This window comes from Thalassophryne amazonica, chromosome 7 (assembly GCF_902500255.1).
Source record: "Thalassophryne amazonica chromosome 7, fThaAma1.1, whole genome shotgun sequence".
Classification (NCBI taxonomy): domain Eukaryota; kingdom Metazoa; phylum Chordata; class Actinopteri; order Batrachoidiformes; family Batrachoididae; genus Thalassophryne; species Thalassophryne amazonica.
This window is the reverse complement of record NC_047109.1, coordinates 103,775,759-103,800,207: the sequence shown is the minus strand read 5'-3', so window position 1 is coordinate 103,800,207 and position 24,449 is coordinate 103,775,759. Positions and strand designations below refer to the sequence as shown.

The 24,449-nt window shown below is 42.7% G+C and overlaps 1 long non-coding RNA gene across 1 annotated transcript; it reads left to right on the top strand.

The window, feature by feature from the left end:
• Positions 1–24,449, top strand: LOC117513367. Its single transcript, XR_004561587.1, has 3 exons — positions 1–15; positions 16,481–16,486; positions 24,250–24,449. It is a non-coding gene; the product is annotated as an uncharacterized LOC117513367 (long non-coding RNA).

Here is a 24,449-nt window from a genome sequence, read left to right as displayed (position 1 = left end):
TTTCTTTCTCAGCGGGTGTGTGTGGATATGTGACTCAGTGGACATGTTCACAGAGCAAGTACAAGTCCAGATATGGAATTCCATGACATATGTCACGTAACTCTATAACAGGCCATTTAAAGTTGTTGGGACGTTGGCGTTATTCAATTTGAAATCTCGACTAAACTGTTAAAGGAAGATAATTACTGCCTTTCCTTAATACAACCTATTTAAATGCTAATAAGAGTGGGAAAAACAACTCACATTAACACTTGGAAGCCTCGTTTTCTCATCTTATCTTTATGTATAAATGGGAGAAACCAGATTTTATACACTTGTACACCTGTCTTTGTCTTCTATCCTTTTGTTCACAAACAAAGACACAACAGCATGACAGTGGGTATTATTTATAGCAGCCTCTGAATTGACTCCACAGCCCGCCGAGCTGCAGTTAGCTAGTTAGCTCGGAGCATTCTGTTTGTGTCAACAGCCGCCTTTGTGTGTCTGCAGTGATTTATTATGTAAAAGAGGGTTGGTTGGGGGGAGCAGGGAGGGTGACACTGACCTTCCTTTAATTAACACTGATGGAGACCAAGGTGAGGCAAGATGATGAAGATGGATCTTCCCACATAAATCATCCTTCTTCCAGGCTGTGTGTCTAAGCGCATGTGTGTGTGTGTGTGTGTGTTAACGTCATTTCGAACAGAAATAACCTTGTGGTTCACAGGTTAAATGAACGTTTGCGTAGGAACAGAACCTCCATTATTTACCCCCATTGGCTTCCCTTTCTAGTTATTTACTCTCGTATTAAATTAATTAATGTCCGTGTTCCTTTATTTTTTTGTTCCATTTTTTAACATTCTATTTCTGTTTCCTTGGCATTCAATAACTTACATTAAACAGAGTTTTGAACCAGTTTTTTTTTTTTCCCCTCCAGAATGCGTATTATAACTTTTTGAAATTTGGGTTCCATCTTAAAATGATGTTAGCTAATGATTTCCGACATTAATTCTCTTACATGTCCTCCTGCCCATCAAACAATGATAAAGTTGAGACCAACATTTTCACATAGTACAATATTAATCTTGTCAAGTTCAAAACAGGGAGACCATACCAGATTTGATTTAAATCATGTGCTGGTATTACATTTTTCTCCCCCTTTCCATGATATGCTTGAAATACAGAAGAAAACAGGAAATGAATTCATTTAAAATGATTTCATTTATACAGCATCAAATCACAACAAAGTCATTGGCGGGGGGTCATCCACCACCCTGAGATGCAGTGCCAGTGTCCATCCATCACATCATCATGGAGGACTACATTCCAAAAGCAGACTGCAGTGTTCTGCATCAGCTTCAGCCAGGGTATCTCATGGACATTTCAGCGCCCTGTGGTATGCAGCCGTCAGCCTTGCATAATGCCATCTGTGCCTCAGACAGAGAGAAAAAGAGCATAATCAGTGAGCTGGGAAAACCTTTACACTGTCCATCACAGTCCAACAAAAGGGGCATCATAACATTTATTTTATCACCCAGTATACAGTGTATGAAATATCATTCCTTGGGCAAAAATCGCCTTGTTGATGATAGAAATCATGTAAGATTTCCAGAATGGTTCTTACGGACAGAAAGGCAACAACAACTAAAAAAAAAAACAAAAAAAAAAACAAAACACTATTTAGAACCAAAGTGTACATATCTGAATGCACCACAATGTGAAACATTGAAGCAGAAGTGATCCAGCAACAGTTAACTACAATGAATACCAAGATCAGAACAGTAAAGTGAGATGAGAGTGGGCATGGCATCACAAAAATCAGTCAATGCAAGATTGGAAATATGTTGTGTGATGAGTCTCATTTTTGACATTCCAATGATAAGGTCATAATTTGGTGTGAACAACATGAAAACATGGGTCCATCCTGCCTTGTATCAAGAATTGAGGCTGGTCCCATAATGTTATATGGACCAAAGTCCCTGAGGAATGATTCCTGCATGTTGTTGAATCGACATGAACAGAGGCAGATACAGCAGTTACAAAGGCTGAAGCACATCCTACCTGGTACAAGTAAAATTTATCAAAGCAGCCAGTGAATACATATGTGAGAATCTAAGAATGAATAAAGGTTTGTATAACTGTCATAAGAAATACTCACCTGTAGGTGACTAAGTTAATGACATATCTCTGATGGACACAATGATAAATTAATACCTGCTTGGGTATATTTGGAAATATGTTTTGTGGAAAGGCACTTTTGAAAGTCCAATTTTGATCAAAAATAAGTAAATTATATATTATATATATATATATATTTATATATATATATGTAATTCAAAGTACCAAGATCAGCTTCCGGATGTAAAATGTCAATGGCAATCGATGACATTTTGTGTTCATGGCGTGGCCAAGTCGTTAGTGCACTTGGTTTCAGTACGGAAGGTTCCTGGTTCAAATCCAACCCCTGTCACATTTCTCCAAGTAATGTGGAGTTGCGTCAGGAATGGCATCCGGCGTAACAGCTGCCAATTCAACATGCAGACCCATCTCCGATTTGCTGCGGCAACCCTGAGTGAAAACAAGGGAGCAGCCGAAGGGTCTCTCTCTCATATATATATATATATATATATATATATATATATGTGTGTGTGTGTGTGTGTGTGTGTAAACAACGAGAAGCCGTGCATTATACGGTTTGAATGCACGACGCGGAGTCTGTAACACCACGACGCGAAGTGGAGTGCATTCAAAACGCGAAGTGCATTCAAACCGTATAATGCACGGCTTCGAGTTGTTTAATCTGCTTATACCATGGTCCCACACAACAACACACACAAATATTTATTTAAGTTAACAAAACATGATAAAAATGTGAGTATTTGGGACCATTTTATGTTTTGTCTCCGATGCGCTTACCGTGTCTGCAGGCTCGCGCCGCAGCGGGTCGCTCACACCGCCCCCCTCTCTGCTGTATTGAGTTGTGACAAACTCTGGCAAACAGGTCCAGAAACTATGCTCGCAGTTTTGATGCAGAGCACTCGGCAGCCCGCAAGGATAGAACCGTTCTCTTCTTCTTTCCTGTCTCCAATCTTGTCCAGTTCGTCCGATGTTAAATCTTTATATATATATATATATATATATATATATATATATATATATATATATATATATATATATATACACACATACATACATACATACATACACATACATATATATATATACACTGGTGGGCACAGCTAACCAAAAAGTTAGCTTCAATAACTGGTAATATCAGCTAACTGAAAAGTTATCTTTAACGCTAAACCGATAAACTGTCTATAATAATAACCAATAATCGACATTTTTTAAATTTTGCCTCCCATACGCTCTCAGCTACTAAGACGCTGACTTTGAGTTTTAACACCACCAAAGCTTCTGATAGAACCAATGACAATCACAAACCCAAACAGCCAATGAGCCAGCGCTTGTCTTTGTGCACTTCTGCCCCCTGTTGTAGGAAAGCATCATTTACCTTGACAGGATACAGTGGTCCTGCGATGAGACAAAGATCTTGAAATGGAAAGCAGGTTTGAATTATGGTTTTGCTTTAAAACTAAAATTATTCCGGATATAATAACTACATTAATGTAACCTCTTAAAATGTACAAAGTGATATATAACACATATCTGTTAATTTTAAAATAATGCACTAATTCTGAACATTTGAACATTAACAAACAGAGCCCCAAACTTGTCTCCCTAACTCTATCCGGTTAGGGAGACAAGGTTTCTTTCAATAACAAGAGCTGTCAAAAAACTTTCTCGTGTGTTGGAGTTGTGTGACAATAGGAATCGCCTTTTGAATGCTTTAATAACAATATCAGTCGCACAAAGAAATCAAATAATAGTGAAAACATGTTCGGTGCAGTGTTATAACAGATCAATCAGTCGCTCCGTGAGGCGTCATAACATCCGATCGGTTAGCAGCTCGTTGCGGTGTTATAACAGATCAATCAGTCGCTCCGTGAGGCGTCATAACATCCGATCGGTTAGCGGCTCAGTGCGGTGTTATAACAGATCAGTCAGTCGCTCCATGAGGCGTCATAACATCCAATCGGTTAGCGGCTCAGTGCGGTGTTATAAAAGATCAATCAGTCGCTCCTTGAGGCGTCATAACATTAAGCCTGGTTCACATGGCAAGATAATTAGGCCGATATCAGTCCTGATCTTCCCCTTCTGACATCTTAAGGATGCCCCGACAATCGTGATGACACTAAATATAATCTTATCAGATATTCCTGCCATGTGTGGTTTGTAAGAGCACTCTGATTTGCTCAGAAGGACGTGAGGAGCTAAATGTGACATGCAGCCAATCAGAAACCGAGGTGTCTGACCTGGGAATGTTGGTGTGTGTTGTTTTTACCGTGTGGCTGACACCACACACTGTACAACTAAACCTGTCAGATCTATGATTTGTTTTTATCTCCACGTGTGGGGTCTCTCAGGTTTTGGAAACCTACAGATAATTTTAAAATCCTGCGGTTGACAACACTGTGATATAACCGGTCGCCAGTTGATGGCGGTGTTCTATGCATTTTGACGCCGGTTATATCACACGGCCTGAATCACAATTTCAGCTTTTGGAAAAGCAACCTGGGCTTCTTCAGGCATTTTTACACAAAACAAACAATAACAGCGTCTATAAACCCAGAGAATATATTCACAAGACTTTTAGGCACAATGTACAAAGAGTTTAATGCTGTTGTCCATGTGGAGCCTGATCAGTGTCTCAAATCATTTCTCCTGTCGTGAACTTTTACCCATAATGCACTGCGCACACACCATGTCCACACCAAAACCTTCAAAATTAGTGCATTACTTTAAAACTAAAACATATATCTGATATTTTCACTTTATAAAACTTCAAATGTGTTGTTAATTTAAATAACTTGTCCAAAATTAGTTTGGTTAAAAATCTAACCATAAGTTAAAACTCTATGCCTCTGGATGACTTGGGTGCTATTGCCAGTATATTCGTACAGGATCAAAAGAAATGAGTTTTTTCTTTTCTTTTCTATGACCCAGTTCTCTTTTGCCTGTAAAGGATAGAGCAGTTTATTCTGGAACCAGCTCTTCTGTGTTTGGAGAGGATAGAACTGCGCATCTACTACAAAAAAAAAAACCCCTACATCTGCAAAAATGTTATTGGTCTAAAAATTATCGGACCAAAACTTATCGGAAGATAATTTGCCCACCACTGTGTGTATCTATCTATCTATCTATTGTCAGATCCCGCTTTATATAAGACCAGCTCTCCGTCTCTGGGGTCCGACCTTCGTTTCTCCGCGGGTATTACCCGGCGGGGCTGCACAAAGGCTGTTTAAGCTGGTGGCGAGGAGATTCGTCTAGCCGCTCACTGCCTCCATCCGGACGTCCACCCCGCTGACGCTGATCTCGCACCCCGGTCGAATAGCCTCCTTCTGGAACCAGGATACGAGCTGGCCACGCCCGTTAACGGCAGCTCTACTCTTATGGATCAGGGCTCTTGGAATGTTGCTAGATTTTAATTTTAGTGACTCGTACAGCGAGTTCCCAGGATGCGTTAATTTTGTTAAAAACCAGACTAACCTTTTAGAGCACTTTTTGATGTTATACACCCAAAAAACTTTAACTTTTACACCTTAAGAAGAATCAATAAATCCAATGTCCGAGCCTTAACACTTTAACTGCATGCTTGGAAATTTATTGCAGGTTTTGCAAGTGCTGACAACATAATCAAAATCGGTTATGTGATGATAATTTCACAACAGTAATTAAAATATAATCAGAATAATGATTGGCAGAGATTTTTGTTTTTGATTCAATAATGCTATCTGATCTTACTCTGACTGGACTGGATTAACTTCTCAACAAATTTTCTAGGAGTGAGGGATCCTAGGGAAGTGAGGGAAGGAGGTTTTTTGATGTTAAAATCCCCAGTTTGATGAACTTGGTCTCCTCTTCATCAGCTTTTAGTTGTTAGCTGACCACGATCCTTGTGATGATGTAATCCTTCAGGAAATAAATCCACATAAGAGTTTATTCCTTCTTCGATCAACCAAAAGTTGATCTAATCCATTCTGGAAAGATGTGATGCTCCATGAGAGAGAAAGCGTTGAAACTTCCCCACTCAGACTTAAGGCCAGTGATTATTCTCCAATGCTCTGCTACTTCATGACTGGACGGCCTGAGTGGGAGTTGAAAACTCTCTCAAATAATCTCTTATGTCTCCAATCCTCTCGCTCCTCGATTCCAATTGCAGCTCACAAGATGGTCAAGTCTTGTGATCTCCTCGTAGCAGCGGAGAAGTGACAACAGCACCTCTCCCTGAAAGAATAACCCCATTTCCTCTTGTTGTACAGTTTTTATATGAAAACTCTTGTTGTTGATGAGGTGATCTTGGTTACCATGGGGATGATGATGAGTCCAAACCTCCTCCCTTACCCCCTTCTTTTACTGGAAGCCATCTGGAGAACATTTCCTGACTGACGATAACTGATGTCCCGATTGTCAGTAAATCTATTGCGCAGGTTTCCTGTTTTTCTGTTTAACACATCTTTTCCGAGAACTCATGCTTCCTAAATCATGTTTCATCAATCACTTTTAATCATATTCAATCATTTCATTTCAACTCTTTTTCACATAAAAACAATTCATATGATCATATACAACATTTTCATTCATTATTATTCATCTCATATCTTATTACATCTTAATGTTCTGAACAGTTGTTTTTCTCCTCAGCCCTTCTGGCCTCGCTTGCGACATCATTAACTTCCTTTTTTGTCTCTGCCTCTGCACAAAAACAACTTCTTTCAGTTCCTCTTTTCTCTGTAGCTGCACCCTTTATGAAAAACAACACTTTAATCATTCATTTCACTTATTTGTAACATACATTTTCTAATCAACTCTTACTGTTATTACATTAATAGTTCATTTATTCATACTTGTTATGTTTGAATCATTCTTAGATATTACTTTTAACACATTAATACTTCATTTGATCATACTTTGTCATTTTAAAATCATCTTAGATATATTCCATCGTCTTCACCACTGAGTTCATCCCGTGGGCCTCTCCATCTGCAATGGAAAAGTCCGGTATGACCTCAGTCACTCCAGGAAAGTACCAAACACTGTTCAGTTTATTCCAACAACGTGTGTATTAATCCAATGGCACGTATTATATTCCAAGATGAAAACAAGCTGAAAGCAAGCTTAAAGTCATCTTTCTTGACACCCCCTCCATGACTTGAAGCTCTGCCGATCTCTTTTACACTTCCATAAAAACATCCCCGTCGTCATCGATAGGGTGAAGGGTGAGCACTTCTTTCTCATCCACCATCGGAGACAGAACAGGAGGCGCTGGAGTTGAACGACACTCGTCCAGCACCACGTACTCCTCCTCGCCCATCTGTAGATTGCTGTCGCCGTCAGAAGGCTGCTCCTCCATCTGCGATGCTTGTGATGGTAAATCCGATGTAGATGGTGTTGCCTCATATTCCTGAGATGATAATCCGTCATGGAACGATGGTGCACATGGTGAAGCGGGGGTTACAGGTGTATAACACAGGGTAACTGGTGTATTCGGTCGTGGTGGTGATGCATCCTTCGATTGAGGTGAAGCTGCAGTGTGAATATCCTCAGGCTCGGGCTGTTGAAGGTGGTCCTCCAGGAACACCTGCGTAAGGGCCTCCAAACACCAGTTTATATCCTCGGTCTGCACTCCAACCTCCACAGTGTGCTGTGGAGATGAACGTGGAACTGGTGGTAGTGAAGGACCAATGGCCACGATCCGGCCATCGGCAAGATGAGATGTGGAAAATCTTATTCCCGTAGGGTACATCCACATTTTGGAAAACACGGGGCAATACGTATATCCCTCTGAAGACACTATCGTGTCAGCTCGTATTTGATCAACCACAAGGGAATGCCAAATCACGGTTGCCTCAGCCTCAATTTTCAGGTATGTTGCTGTTGGTACCTGGGGCACAAAAGATGTATCCTTCCGTCCCATTATTCTTCGCGCCACTTGGACAGCAAAGCTGTTGCTGTAACACGTCGGGCACCACAGAGTCGGTGTTACCTCCCAGAGGTAGATCACTTGTTCCAGGGTGGCTTGACAATTAATACATCTTATATCCCCCTACAGTGTAAGAGGAAACAATCTTTTAATAATTATATTGCAAGCAAGCAAAAGAGTTTGTCGGGATTATTCAGATGCACGCCAGAGCTGCCTCATGATCACCGTAGGAAATTGGGATGGTATTGACGTTACCATTCCCGTAGTAGCTGAAGAAGCTGTACGCGGGAAACAAGCATCATAGGTCATAAACCATAACAGCAGGAGTAGTTGACTAACCATAGACAGCCAGTATAAGGATGATAATATTCCCCATCCTAAGGCCCAAATTATGATTAGTCCAAGTTTTTAGAGCCAGGGTTTCTTGCGTTGTACGGCTCCAGTTAACGTAGCTATGTACGCCAATAGGGTCAGGACCATCACAGCTTCGCACACAATGTCAGCTATTACTGCCGGGGCGTAAAAGATTGCTATCATATCTATCACCATCCAAATTATAATCGATGTGTACTGCCATATTCCCCAACAGTCAAACTGGAGATTAAAGCGACCGAGGACATGAGTGATGAATAAGGACAACCCTAAGTCACTCTGACCGTAGTGCAGATTGATGATCGCCAATCTGACACATCCATGTAGTAGCGTTACTATTCGTAGTGGTTGTCGTAAGTCCCAACGGCCGACACAGCAGTATAGCAGCCAAATTAACAGTAGTGCAATAAACTCCACTCTACTCACTTTGAAGATGGTGTCAGTTATGCCGCCAGTATTGTTGGACATTGTGCTCTCTTATTCTTTTTACTTATCTTCTTAAGTTGGTGTGCTGTTATGTAGATGCTTCTTCCTCCTTCACTCCCCCACGGCAGAATGAACAGGGCGTGTCTCGGCGTCGAGCTTTATAGGTTCCATAGCTCCTCCCCTAATGGAGGAGGGGCTCCGTTTCACTGCATTGTGTGCTCCTCCCACACAAGCGCAGGGCGGCTGCAAAATGTCCTTTTAGCAAAACATATCCAATTACTGCAGCAATAATTAATCCTATTATGGTTAACAGCTAGGGCCAAAGATATCCAAACAAATGTCCAATCCAACCAGTCACTACTTCGAGACCTTCTTTGATGACTTCTCCAGTCTCTGCAGCGAAAGTGGTGATGGCTTCTCCAGCGACTATTTGCGTTCTTTCCCACCAAGAACATTCATGCCGACTTCTTCCTTCTCCACAGCTGAGCCAATGTTCTGCAGGCGATTCACATGTACCATTATTGTAAATCCGATTGGGCCCCAACCATTCGTAACCAACAATTTCATGCCCTTCACACAGACTTTTCTTGAAAGCATATCCTTCTTCAAGCATTATCACAGGATCTCCAACAAATGGCACTATGTGACCTAGGATTTGCCTCCTTTTCGACATTCCATGTCCCAGGACAGCCTTGGCACAGCCAACGTTGGGTGGAAAAGCTTTTATCCATTCGCCCGCACAGTTCTTCTCCCAAACTGTTTGATGGCCATAAGTGTCGTACTCGCCGTCATAGTAAGCATCACAATATCCCTCCCAGCCAGGATCATTTCTACAATTTTGACGGGCAAGATTTATTGTGCATGTAGTGTTAAGCTTATTACAAATCATTTTCCATGGCCATGGCGTAACATAAGGATCTGGTCTCCAGAGTAAACCAGACCAAGTATCTCTATCTCCTCTGGAGTAGACCGTGCGATGTATTGATATCTAACCCAATAATTAGCACTTTGATCTAAACAGGGGAACACCCAATCTTCAATCTCAGATTTCTCCATTCCCCACCAGGTAACGTCCTCACTACGCTTAAGTCCTTCCTTCCATGCTTGAAGGGTCCCCTTAATAGTTGGAATCTGTAACAACTTTGTACAGTTATATACCCATCTTAGCCAATTCTCTGTCTTAATTTGGTCTATGGGACATCGGGGGGATTTACCAGAACCAGCAGCCAAACTACTATGGTATTCTGTCTCATGTAAGCTTACATAAATTTTATGCGCCACGCATTGATCAATTTTGTCAAATTCATCCTGAGGTACTGACCTTAGCTCATCAGGTTTTGGTAGTTTTTGCACATAAAAATTTGCTTTATATGGACCTTTCAAACTATGCCCAGTCCACATGTATCCCTTTGGAAAATTCCCCTCGAAGTGTCTCAGCGAAACTCTCCAGACCCACGGAAAGGTGTCGTTAAGCCATTCATCATGTTTTGCTTCTTGTATTTGTCTCCAAACAATTATGTCTATCAAATCAGTAACTGGTGTAAGCACCATGTAATTTTGAGATTTACATCCAATAGGTCGATTCCAATAACATCTATCTAATTTTGCTATTTTTTCTTTTACACAATAATCATTAAGCTCCTTCCATCTCTTTCTAACTTCATTATCATTAATTTTAACTTTTGGTTCTAATACTCACTGTGTATCTTGTGTTGGCGATGCAGGGAGTAGGTTAGTTCCTCTCTGTGTTGGGGATATCTTTGTAGATCCCACCGATCCTTCTGGTGAGATGACGGTAGGTTTGGAGTATAATATTCCTGCTCCTATGTCGGTAAAGTTGTTCAACGGAGGGATTATTGTAGATGTAGTATCCACTTTCGGCACTCTGCTGCGGGTGTTGTCACAGGTGAGGTTGTAATTTCCCCAATGTTTCCAAGTAGGCATTATCATTCTGCAAACATCATGTCTTGGTAATGCTGGAAAAACAGCTTCTTTTTCCCAATATCCTGCTCGATAGCCCAGTAGTACTCTGCATCCCCATGAGCAATACCAGGCTGGCTCGCCAGGTTCAGGTCTTATCCAAGTGCAGCCTACTTCTCTTCGCTCTTTTTGTTTTAACCGTAAGATGGTTGCCACGATGATCTCTTTATCCCTCACTTGTAGGTCTTGAAGGATTTCTGCTCCGGTGGTCAGGTTGTGATTGGTAGTGACGGTTGGAAATTCTCCACTGTTGTTTAAGTATTGCAGCCACTTGTTCTTCTGCATGTGCTGAGTTAGGTTATTCATCTTTGCCCATTTTTCTGTAGAATTCTGGTCCCATATCATGTAGGTGTTTCTTGATTCAACTCCCCAACATGTCTGTTGAAAAGTTTTAGTTGTTGCGTACTGGACCCTGATATGGGTTAAGGTCCAGGGCATACTACCATAATGGTACAGGATAGCTAGAAGTACAGCAATGCCGACTAATAATGTTGTAAGTCGGGCCATCCAACTCCAACATTGGAGGCACTTTTTCTTCCACGGCCAGCTTTGTTGCTGCTGTTGCTGCTGCCTTATTCCAACATTTTCGTAGTAGAATTCACTTGGTACTGGTGGCAGCGGCTCCTGCCCTCGAGGTTGTTGCAGCAGTGGCATTTCTATGCCAGATTCTCTTTCTCTTGGTCTGTCGTTGATCCTTCGGGGTTGCGTGGTGATCACGTTGTCTTCCTGTGGTTCTCCCATCTCGGAGATAGATGATCTTAGGTGTTGTTGTTTGTCTCGTGCTCTCACCAGGGACACTTGATGCTCGTTGGTGAAGAAGAGTGTTTAACAAGGGAGATGGCCACGGGAGTCTAATATCCAGTCCTCGCCACGCCCATTGCCAAGTGACAACTGTCACTTCCTTCATTTCAGGCGGTGGTCCCTGGGGTGTGAAGAAACACTGTGAAGATGCAGGATTCAATTCTCTACGTAGGTGCAAGATGTCCTCATAGGCATTCCAATATGCCGCTCCATTGTAGAGATACTGTGCTATCACAGAGTACAGAGGAGTTGATCTTCGAAATAATCCTCTTCCCGACTTTATGCCAAGTCGTATCAGTACAGCCTTTGGGGGTTGCCAAAGCCCCACTAGTGCTCTGGTTCGCCATCCACTTCTAATAGGCGGAATACTTCCACCTTTTTCGATGTCAACGTACTGTACTGTCGTACATATTGGCAAAGTTTGATTCTCAATCAAATAAAAAGCTGATTGTGCTTCTTTTTTCTGAAGTCTTTTAAACATGTAGGGACTACTGGTCCAAATCTGGAAAGATCCGAGCCAAATATCCACATACATTCCTTGTAATGGATCGACATAATTAGGTCCCCATCTTATTTTAAATCTGTAGCCCCTTTTCTGTATATACACCACGTTCAAGATGCAGGGGTATATGTTTGGACACCGGGGAATTGGGTAAAACATCCATCCGACCCCGGGGCAATTCCAGTGTTGTCCAACTTTTTCCACGATAGGTTCTAGAGGAGTATATATTCCAGGCGCTTTAAGATCAGCAGTTCTTGTATATGAGTCATTATCTACAAAGTATCCTCCTGTTCCCAGCAACCATCCTTTTTCTTTGTAATCCTTTTGCGGCCAGTTTAAACATATTTTCTTGTAGGGTAATTCCAAATATGGTGTAAGTCCTTTCGGCCCGGAGCGTAAACTATTTACATTATTTTCATCCAATTTGAAAGTCCGCAGCATGATTCAGAGTGAATCGTTACTCTGCCATCGGTCTCCTTTTCTTGCCAAGATACACCACCATAGGAGCCAGTCGTTGTCTCTTAATAATATGAGTGTAGATGGGAGATGGGTGTTCAAGTTCTGAATCCATTCCTCTCCACGCCCATTTCCACATCGTAACAATCACTTTGTCAGGTTTAGGGAGGGGTCCCTCAGGGACTCTCTGTGTTCGATTTGGGGGCACATAGCTCCATAAATCTTGCCAAGACTGCCAAAACGTATATCCAGAATATCTGGATTGGGTTAGGGCCACATAAAGGGGAACTGTAGGCTTGTCCTCTTGATCCATGGGCTCAATTTGAAGCTGAATCTTCATTGCCTGATTACAGTTCCAGATCCCTCTTTTGTAGAGAAAGATGAAGTGTTGGTTTTCAAAAATTGGTGGTACGGTTGGGGGCATGAAGCCCTCACAGTCCAGAGTTTTTTCAACAATTCTCAAATTTAATGTCTGGTTATCTAATACTGGATATCTGGGGTCTTGCTGTCGTCTGTCCAATTGACATTTCATGCTGGGGCTTGTTGTCCAGATCAAGTACTGGTTAAGGTATATTTTAACGTAGACTCCTTGGAGTGGCTCCACGTAATTAATCCCCCATCTCACTGTGAATCTTAGGCCCTTGATTTGTAGGTAAACCACATTAAATATCCATGGGTATGTATCTGGACAACTTGGAATCGGGTGGGACATCTTTCGGCGTCCGTATATATACCAATATCGCAGACTTTGATCGCTCAGCACTCGGTCAGAAAGTATTTTCTGTCCTGTTGTGTCTGTGAATACGGCATCTCTTTTATATTCATAGTGTGAGACAAAATATCCTTTAGATGCTAGTTTCCAGTTTTCTTCTTCAAAATCTTTTTCTGGCCAATGTAGGTATAATTTTTCAGCACCGAGGACATGTTGTATGTAGGGTCCAAATCTTCCTCGATTATTAATAATGGGTACTCTATTTACACTTGGTCCTTGCGACATTTTGCAGCCAGCCGCTTCTTCTTACTTCTTCCTTGTCCCGCGGAAGATGGAGGGAAACATCCAGCGATTCCGAGACTTTCTTGATTTTTCCTCACCTTGAGCCGTTTGGTCTGACTGCTGCTGTTCCTCCAGGAGGTCAACGTGTGCTCCGACAGAATAAACCCCCACATAGGGAACCAACACCATCAGCACTGTGAGCCGCACCTTAATTGTTTGGTCCGGCCTACTAGGAGTGTCCGCTCTGCTAGCCACTCCCCCTCTAGATTGTATCCTCCTCTTCCTCACCCATTCCTCGGGTGTCACGTGGTACACTGCTGACTTCTTCTTTGGTTTTGCTGCATTATTTCCCCAGGCGTCTAATCCAGTGGTAAAATAAAACATAAGGGTTTCTCTCCCCCCTTTTTCTTGTGGCACCTCTTCTGCATCTTCCAGTAGAAATTCTGGGTTTTTTAGAACTTCCTCTATCAATTTTGCCCAAGTTGTCAATTCCCAAGGGCCAATCCATCCTTCTTCTTGGGCTTTTTGCTGTTGATCATCTGTCAGTCCTTCCATCATGTCTGTATATCCGGGTCGCTCCGGATCTCTGTATACTCTGAACACAAGTGGAATTTGTACTGCATCTATTGGAGGGTCATAAGCTTGTCCGTACTCTGGACCCTGGGACCAATTTTGCTGTATAACTTCATGCAACAAAGACGGCTTTCGTTCACTACCTCCTGCAGCTTGGTCACTTCCTCCTGCTCCAGTTGTGTCCAACATCAGATAGACACTTGGGGCCGTTGGACTCACGTCACCGCCGCCTTGATTCCCCTCAGCTTGATCAGGCGCAGTTGTTGCTGCAGGATTAGCCCAGCAGGTTTCATTGGTGTGACAGGTCCTCAGAGAGTCTAAAAACCTTCTCACTTGCCATCCTTCTGCTTTTACCACATGCAGTAGTCTTCCCATATGAGTTCTTGCTTTACACATCAGGCAATACTCGATCTCACGTCCATTCCAATAGCATGAACACACCTGCATATCCACAGTGTCTCCATGTAAGTCCCACTGGGTGTAAAAGACCATTCTTGGCAAGTGGGTTAGTCGGCATAACCCACATACCAGTGCATCCAAAACCTTCACCGGCTTGTGAAGTAATTGCTTGAATTCATATTTTGCCCCATTTGGAATTGGGGGTTTTCTAAGTCCAGGTCCCAACCATTGGACCGTCAGCTGTACGTCTCCACGACAAATCACACAGTGATTCTCAACTCTTTTCCATTGTAATAACTCCTTTTCATCAGATAAAAATCCTTTCTTTGCATGAGATAGAATCCTCAGGGCTTTGCCTGCCCAGAGGCCTTCTCTTGTTCTTCTTAAGGCAACCACCCCATTGACAGTGGCCATTCTGACGAAGGGTGGAAGTTCTTGGGTGTTTGTGGCCATATTTAGCTCCTGGTTTCGTCTAGTTAGGAGTTGGCTTCAGCTGCTCCACTCCTTGGATTCCTTTCCTCTTCAATTCTACTGTGTTACTATCCAGTATCTTCACTACCGTATCTGTGGTCTCATACTTAGGTTTAACAGCAGTGTTGGTTGGGTGATCTCGTGCTCTCACCCACACCTTCTGTCCAACCTTGAATGGGATCTTTGGTTCTGGTTCTCTGTCCCTTTCAATCTGACTCCTCCCCACTTCCGGTGTCGAAAATGGGCGTTGGTTCAGTTCTTGCGAAGGGGTGGGCCTGCCGGCACGTTGGCGGTCATTCAGGGCCTGTCCAATTTCCAGGGCCTTAGTACTCCACTCCTTCGTGTTAGCATTTTTTCCGATCCAGTTTTTCACCAGTCCAATAGCCCTTTCTACAACTCCATTTGCTTGTGGGGTGTATGGGGGCGAGTAAATTCTCATTACTCCATTTTTCTGGCACCACTGGTCGACCTGAGCATTACGGAAATGTGTTCCATTGTCCATTCTCAGCTCCTTAGGTATCCCCAGATTTGAACACACTTGATCCAACATGCTGACCACACTGCTGCCGTTGGCTTTTCTCACAGGCTTAACAATTACATAGCCTGACATAGAGTCCACAAGCACCAACAGATACTTTTCTCCTTTCTTACTGGTCACCCCCATGGGCCCAGCAACATCCATACATACTGATCCCCATGGAACAGTACTCTTTATGGTGAAACCATCCACCCTTTGTCCTCGTCGTCCTGCATTGTATCGACCACATACTTCACAGTCTTTGAGAACTCGGTAGACTTGGTTTCTCGGAATCCAAAGTTGCAGCTTCTCCAGCTCCTTCCGTGTGGGAATGGTGCCTGCATGGCCAAGCGCTTCATGTACGGCCAGCACCACTTCTTTCACGGACTCTTTTGGAACGACCCTTCCCTTGGGTGTCTGTTCCCACTTCTCGATCCCGACAACGACGACTTTTCTCAGCTGCACATAGCGGTCCACTTCTTCGTTCCTGCTCCAATGTGCTCCTTCCTTTACATGGGCTTTCTGATGTACCACATCTAAGTCCATTGTTAGCCTCAACTCGGCTATTTTCTTCCACAAATCCATATGAGCTACAGGCTTCCCCTTAGCTCCCTCGAATCCATTTTCTTCCCAAATGGATAAGTCCTCTTTCAGGGCTTGTGCGCAGTAATGACTGTCTGTAACCACTTTAGCCTTTTTTACTTTCCTCTTGTTTAACTCCAAGAGTCCTTCCAGTATTGCTGTAACTTCTCCCGCTTGGGCACTCCCTGGCGTTTGACCTTTTCGACGATATTTCTCCTTATCTTGATACTTCAGAATATAGCCCCAATGAGCTACATTGTCTGTACCTTTCTTTGATCCATCAGTGTACATAGTCCAGTCATATGGCTCCACAGGGAGTTGCGTCTCCTTTGGTAACTTTTTTGTCGCCGACTGGTTTGGCCCAATTTCCAGCTCAGGGTCTAGCAGGATGTCCTCCCACCTTCCCCATCTGGCATTTGTGGCTTTAGTACTCTCAATTGTTCCTTTTCTTAGGAACCGGTGGACTTGACTTTGAGTGATAACTTTTATCCCCTGACCTTGTGCAAGTTCTTTCAATGCACTCCAATATCTAGCCAGGACTGCTAGTTCTTTTTCTTCTGGTGGATATTTTCTCTCAATAGAAGACAGAGTATAGCTCCACAATGTTACCATACCCCCTCCTTCATTGCTTTAGTGACCTCTCTCAGAGCCCTAACATAGCGTTGTGGCAAAATCGTCTGTTTCAGCCCATGCCAAACTTGAACCAATGTTTGACCTTTGTCTAATCCAGCTTTAGCTCGAGCAATATGGGAATCTTCATCGTTGGGATCTTCCAACACTAACCTGGCATAATGGTTACGTGCTGGCTCACCCCGACTGATGGGTTGACTGGTAACTTGGGCTAGCCACATAGATTTACCCTCTTCACTGTTAGAAGCTCTGTCAATAAGGGGCCACACTTCTTTCAAATAGTCCTTTAGGTCTTCATTTGGTTCTTTCTCTCTCACCAGCATCCTTAATTTCTTGAACTCACGGAATTCCCTGCCGTCTGCTTGAATTTCATCTTGAATTGCTGGCAAACTTTGCTCTCTGGATCCAGCAGGAAAGTTCTGATTTGAGAGGTTCGGTTGTAATCCTGATGATGGTGGAATTGTTTCTTCCTCATCATCCAGATTTTCTTCATTGATTTCTCTCAACACTTGCCGTGACCAGCGTAAAGCTGCTGTTTTTAGTTTTCTCAGCATCACATCATGGGCAACGCCTAAATAGGCGACTCTGAAGTTATTTGTTAACTCTTTACAGGCAGTTAATGTAGGATAGAAAGGCCACATTAGTATATTAGCCCACTCTCCAACAGTAGCTGTTACCTCGAGAGTTTTCTTTTCATCTTGTCGCTCTATCCACTCTTCTGGGATGTCATACCCAGTTTGTCCAACTTCTGGAGCATAGGTTTGTCGCTTATCTCGGGTCTCCACTGGGTTGACTCTGACATCTCTTGCAATTCTCTCAGAGGCTACGCGCACATTATACACCCCAACTTCTTTAGCGTCCACTTCGTAGTTCTGGGCGTGAGACTTCTCTTTCTCCTACCACAGATAGCGGTTCATCCTCTTCTGAGTCTTGTGGATTGATCTCCTCTTCTGACTCTCTTTCCTGGTCCTCATCCATATCAGATTCATGGGGAGGACATGGGTCTTGTTGTTGTGGGTCCCCGTTTTGTTCTGACTTTCGGGGTGTCCCAGTTGCTTCAGTAATTCCGACTGGTAAAGGAATGAATATAGGATCCTCTTCTCCATTATCTGGTGGAGGAGCGTGGAAAGGCTCTTTTATCCGTGATTGGGAGCCTGTCGGGTGTATGATAGTCTGGAGCCCACTTGCAACTTGTTTGAATGTTGGTCGTGGGGTTTTAATCCTTAATTGCTGCACTCCCACAGCATGTGTTGATCTTTTCTCACTTGTCGCCATGGGAATGGGCTGCATCACTAACGGGGGACTAGTTGACACTCCACTTGCTCCAACTACACCCTTCTTTGGACCTGCTCTATTTGGTCCTAAATTCACCGCTTCAAGTGCCCTTCTCACTCGATCTTGCTCCTGTTCATTGCTAGTGACCACCACAATCTCTCTCATTGATCCCCATACTCCTGGGGTACGCATGTGTAGGTTCACAGCTGCCATGGCAACCTTTTCTGCCTCCTCCCATGTCATATGTCCAGATCGTAATCCGTCCACACATATCACCACTCGCCGATGCTGGCGTTCTTTGGCCATGTCAATAGCTACTCCCAGAGTTTTCAACATTTTCTCAGTGTATTCGATTGAATTTTCTCTCCCTGGGTAGCTTTCAAAAGGCACATGTATGAGTGCATGATAATTCATTCGTGGTGCACTTATCACCATCGATTTTCCCTCCAGATTTCTCCTCTTTATGTCTTTAAGCTCCTCTTGGTACTCTTTGCCTGCCTTCTCCTTGAGGCTTGCTCGGAATTTTCGGTTGGCAATTTTCAATTTGGGATTTGTGAAGACGATGAGACTATCTCCATCTATATCCCAAGGACTGCCAAAATAATGATATGCCCGTCCTCCATCTTGGGTCACCATCTTTTTGGTTCCTTCGGGCATAGGGTTCAAGTCTTCCATGTAGTCAGATTCACCGTATACATGGTGGGTTTTTGCTTTAGATTTTCTAAAGATTTCCTGCGAGGGCCCTTCCTCTTTACTATGGTAACTCGGTCCGGGAACACATTCTTCAGATTTAAACTGTCCCAAGCTTCTGGGCCCACATTCCGGCGACCGACGGAATATCTGTCCAGATACTCCCTGAAGGCTTCTTCGTCTTCTCTCCTGCTCAATCAGGCGTTCTGTATGTTTTTTAACTGTTGAGGTTGTTCCTCTCACACTTCCTAAGGGCAATTTTTGCCACTCTGGGTCGAAGCTTGTGAGGAGCTGGTCCGGGCTTTTATCTTCTTGACCATTTATTCCAAAATTAGGACCTCCCTGGGATGTTAATTCATCTTCACTTTCTTCTGGCTTGTTTTCCTCATCACTTGGTTCAGAGTTGGCCTGGGAATCTGTTTTGCTCTCGTCTCCAGTGTTGAGGATCTGACTTCCATCCTTATCATCCATCATAGGATATTGTTCCTTAAGTATTCTTCCTACCCCTTTTAGTCGTTCTGCCATAGATTTAAATTCGGCATATACAGACGCTGCTTTTGCCTTAACATCAACCAGAACCGTCTCTACTCCCAACAAACCAGCTGTCATTTTTACTACGGGGTCATAACTTTTCTCAGGACTTATTAAGGTGGTGATTTGTCCTCTTGTCCATCTTTCTTCAAGAAGTTTGCACCACCATTCAAGCCAGTCTCTGGTCCCCGCCTTGTCTTTTGGGACTGGTGGGCTCTCCAATACGGCCAGGATCTGCCCCTCTTTATGCTGACCTGGATAATATATCCCTAATTGGAGTAGGGTTTCTGCCATAGCTTCTTTGAATCTTTCCTCATCAGGTTCTACACTTTAATCTCTGACATAATTTTGAACTGTCTCTGCCCAAAAATCATATCCTCGTCCATACAATACTACTCTGTGTGGTTGAATATTCACTTCTTTTCCCCCCTCCGGTTCGGATCCAGGGGTTGCTACAGGTCCTGACGCTCTTTCAGCCATATTTTTACTGCTTGTTTTACACTAACCTTACTGTTTCGTAATGATTATCTTCTCTTTATTCTCTTGGTTGCTGAGATTGTCGATTCCACCACTGTCATCTCCTTGGACTTCAGCTATGGTCCTTGTTGTCTCGAGTCATCTGCCTCTCAAAGCCTCTCTTGGCGCCTTGAGTCAGGGATGAGTGACAGACTGCTTGGCTATTCAGCGCTAATTCCAGAGGTTAACTCCAAATCAGCTACTCCTTTTCCCGCTTCTCCCCTCAGGAACCTCACGGGTTGATGATCCTACTCTCTCTTGTAGATCACCATTTTGCACGGTATACTCTCATACCTGCTCTCTTTTTGACGATCCGATCCAGCAGGCTCCCTCGTCTGCTTCCCTTCCTCGTCGTTTCGTGATGATCCAGCAGGCTATCTCCGTCTGCTTCTCGTCCCAGTTTAGACGATCCAGCAGTGACACGTCTGCTTCTTGTCCTTAATCCCAGCTCCCTGGGATGCTTACTCCTGTTGTCTTTACGTCGTCCTTCTGGTGGTCGCCTCCAAATTTTCACCTCTCTGGAAAACAGATGTGTTTCAAGCCGTTACTGGACCTATACAGGCCATCAGCCGACACTCTCCACAACACTGTATCCCTTGGTGATCCACTCAGGAGCTTCCCACCTATCCAATGGCAAAAGACTCTCCTTTGGCCAGGATTCTTCCTCGGACCCGACTACACTTCGTCAGGTCCCTGTTCGGGCGCCACGTGTCAGATCCCGCTTTATATAAGACCAGCTCTCCGTCTCTGGGGTCCGACCTTCGTGTCTCCGTGGGTATTACCCGGCGGGGCTGCACAAAGGCTGTTTAAGCTGGTGGCGAGGAGATTCGTCTAGCCGCTCACTGCCTCCATCCGGACGTCCACCCCGCTGACGCTGATCTCGCACCCCGGTCGAATAGCCTCCTTCTGGAACCAGGATACGAGCCGGCCACGCCCGTTAACGGCAGCTCTACTCTTATGGATCAGGGCTCTTGGAATGTTGCTAGATTTTAATTTTAGTGACTCGTACAGCGAGTCCCCAGGATGCGTTAATTTCGTTAAAAACCAGACTAACCTTTTAGAGCACTTTTTGATGTTATACACCCAAAAAACTTTAACTTTTACACCTTAAGAAGAATCAATAAATCCAATGTCCGAGCCTTAACACTTTAACTGCATGCTTGGAAATTTATTGCAGGTTTTGCAAGTGCTGACAACATAATCAAAATCGGTTATGTGATGATAATTTCACAACAGTAATTAAAATATAATCAGAATAATGATTGGCAGAGATTTTTGTTTTTGATTCAATAATGCTATCTGATCTTACTCTGACTGGACTGGATTAACTTCTCAACAAATTTTCTAGGAGTGAGGGAAGGAGGTTTTTTGATGTTAAAATCCCCAGTTTGATGAACTTGGTCTCCTCTTCATCAGCTTTTAGTTGTTAGCTGACCACGATCCTTGTGATGTTGTAATCCTTCAGGAAATAAATCCACATAAGAGTTTATTCCTTCTTCGATCAACCAAAAGTTGATCTAATCCATTCTGGAAAGATGTGATGCTCCATGAGAGAGAAAGCGTTGAAACTTCCCCACTCAGACTTAAGGCCAGTGATTATTCTCCAATGCTCTGCTACTTCATGACTGGACGGCCTGAGTGGGAGTTGAAAACTCTCTCAAATAATCTCTTATGTCTCCAATCCTCTCGCTCCTCGATTCCAATTGCAGCTCACAAGATGGTCAAGTCTTGTGATCTCCTTGTAGCAGCGGAGAAATGACAACAGCACCTCTCCCTGGAAGAATAACCCCGTTTCCTGTTGTTGTACAGTTTTTATACGAAAACTCTTGTTGTTGATGAGGTGATCTTGGTTACCATGGGGATGATGATGAGTCCAAACCTCCTCCCTTACCCCCTTCTTTTACTGGAAGCCATCTGGAGAACATTTCCTGACTGACGATAACTGATGTCCCGATTGTCAGTAAATCTATTGCGCAGGTTTCCTGTTTTTCTGTTTAACACATCTTTTCCGAGAACTCATGCTTCCTTCCTTTCATCAATCACTTTTAATCATATTCAATCATTTCATTTCAACTCTTTTTCACATAAAAACAATTCATATGATTATATACAACATTTTCATTCATTATTATTCATCTCATATCTTATTGTTCTGAACAGTTGTTTTTCTCCTCAGCCCTTCTGGCCTCGCTTGCGACATCATTAACTTCCTTTTTTGTCTCTGCCTCTGCACAAAAACAACTTCTTTCAGTTCCTCTTTTCTCTGTAGCTGCACCCTTTATGAAAAACAACTTTAATCATTCATTTCACTTATTTGTAACATACATTTTCTAATCAACTCTTACTGTTATTACATTAATAGTTCATTTAATCATACTTATGTTTGAATCATTCTTAGATATTACTTTTAACACATTAATACTTCATTTGATCATACTTTGTCATTTTAAAATCATCTTAGATATATTCCATCGTCTTCACCACTGAGTTCATCCCGTGGGCCTCTCCATCTGCAATGGAAAAGTCCGGTATGACCTCAGTCACTCCAGGAAAGTACCAAACACTGTTCAGTTTATTCCAACAACGTGTGTATTAATCCAATGGCACGTATTATATTCCAAGATGAAAACAAGCTGAAAGCAAGCTTAAAGTCATCTTTCTTGACACACACACACATATATATATATATATATATATATATATATATATATATATATATATATATATATATATATATATATAGACACACACACAGTGGTGGGCACAGTTCCGCTAACCGCTAATTATCAAAGATAATGTTTTCATTATCGGTGTGTGTTTCTAATAAACTACCACGTGCAAAAATCCCAGTTTTCGCACATTTATAAATTCTATTTCATGTAAAGACACTCTTAAATAATCTGTCAGTATTATTATGACAATGTGTCATCATCCAGAAATGAATCCGGTGCTGCAGTTGGTCAACATGTTGGCTTGTTTTTATTTATTTCCCCATTTCCATAAATTTCCGGAGGGCAATTAGTCACTGCGCTGCACGCTGCTTGTTGCAATTGTCACATCATCAGTATAATTGTCAGAAATGAAATAATTGAAACGTTACATGTTCATCATTCCCATCAACATATTTCCAGACTTTTCCGACATGCATCGAGCATGGCACATTATTCTGATTGAGATTTTGAGTAAGCAAATGAGCACAACATATGCACCAATGTGAATATGCTAATCAGGTTGTTTATCAGTCAGTCGGTCGGTCGGTCGGCAGGCGCCACTCTGTGTCATTTTACGTCTCTTGACATTTCCATCGCAAAAAAGGAAAAAAATGTTTTATGCATTTTTAGCGTTGTTTTCATTCCCTCCCGTTCTTCTTCGTCTTCTTCCACCATCACTACTCCACAATTCATAAATAATGTATTTATTTATCACCAAAATCTGTTTTGGAATTAGAGACTACCCCCACTTCAAAGACAGGAAACCTTTGATATGTTTGATTCTCAGAGAGTATCCGTTGGATTTATTCAATTTATGCAAAGCACCTCCAGGGTAATAAAGGTGGCATTTGAATACATTTGACTGGATTAAATCATATAATGAGGACAGTTTCTGGCCTATATCATAACACAGAAGACACCCTAATTCAACAGTATTAATAGATCATTAGGCCAAAGAAAACCGCCTGGTGACCTGACGACTGCGGACGGCAGTGATTAGCTTACGTCTACACACATAATGATTAATATCTTAAAATCACTTGGAAGGGAAAGCGTGCCAACCCCCTTGACCCCCTCCCTATTTTTATTTCTTGGTAGCTGCTGTAAGATCAGAAAGAGAATTTCTTGGAGGAAAACTGATATTCAGAATATGCCAAAATAATGTGCCATATACTGCCTTCGCAACTGGATTTTGGAGTTGTACCCCTCCGTATTTGCATTTAATGCACAGTTTTATATTGAGTGATTAAGTGGTGTTGCAAAAATAGTAAATGTTCATTATGTATTTTTGTATTTAAATGTTAATATTAAAATAAACCTGTTAATATGTACTTTTAACAGCTAAATATGGCTAAATATGTTAAGTCTGCGGCTGAGTATGTAGAAGATATTGTGCTCTAATCTAAACTTTTACCTGAAAAACATTTCAGTGATGTATGTTGTAAAAGTCTGGTTTCCCATAACCAATATTTGACACCTGGTTGGCAAAGTGTGTGGTGAAAAATCCCCAATAAAGGCCTGAAATGGGGTGTAATTGGTGTTAGTTGGTGCTAAAAGTAGCATTGTAGATTATTTTAGTAGATCAGTCCTCCCTCACATGTCTCCAGGTGGTGCTCACCTCTTAACTGGAGCATGTAAGAGGGAGCCTATAACCCCCATCCTGGCCTCCCTCCACTGGCTGCCTGTGCATTTTAGAGTCCATTTTAAGATTTTTTTATTTGTTTGTAAGTCATTAAATGGTGTTACACCCCCTTACCTCTCTGAGCTCCTTTAACCCTATGCTCTTGCTCGGTGCCTCAGGTCAGCTGATCTGCTGCTCCTGGAGGTACCGAGGTCCAAACAGAAGCTCAGAGGGGATAGAGCATTTTCCACTGCTGCTCCAAAACTATGGAACGAGTTACCATTGAACATTAGACAAGCCTCCTCACTGTCCATTTTTAAAACCAGTCTTAAAACCCATTTTTACTCCCTGGCTTTTAACTCCACATGAGACATTTTAT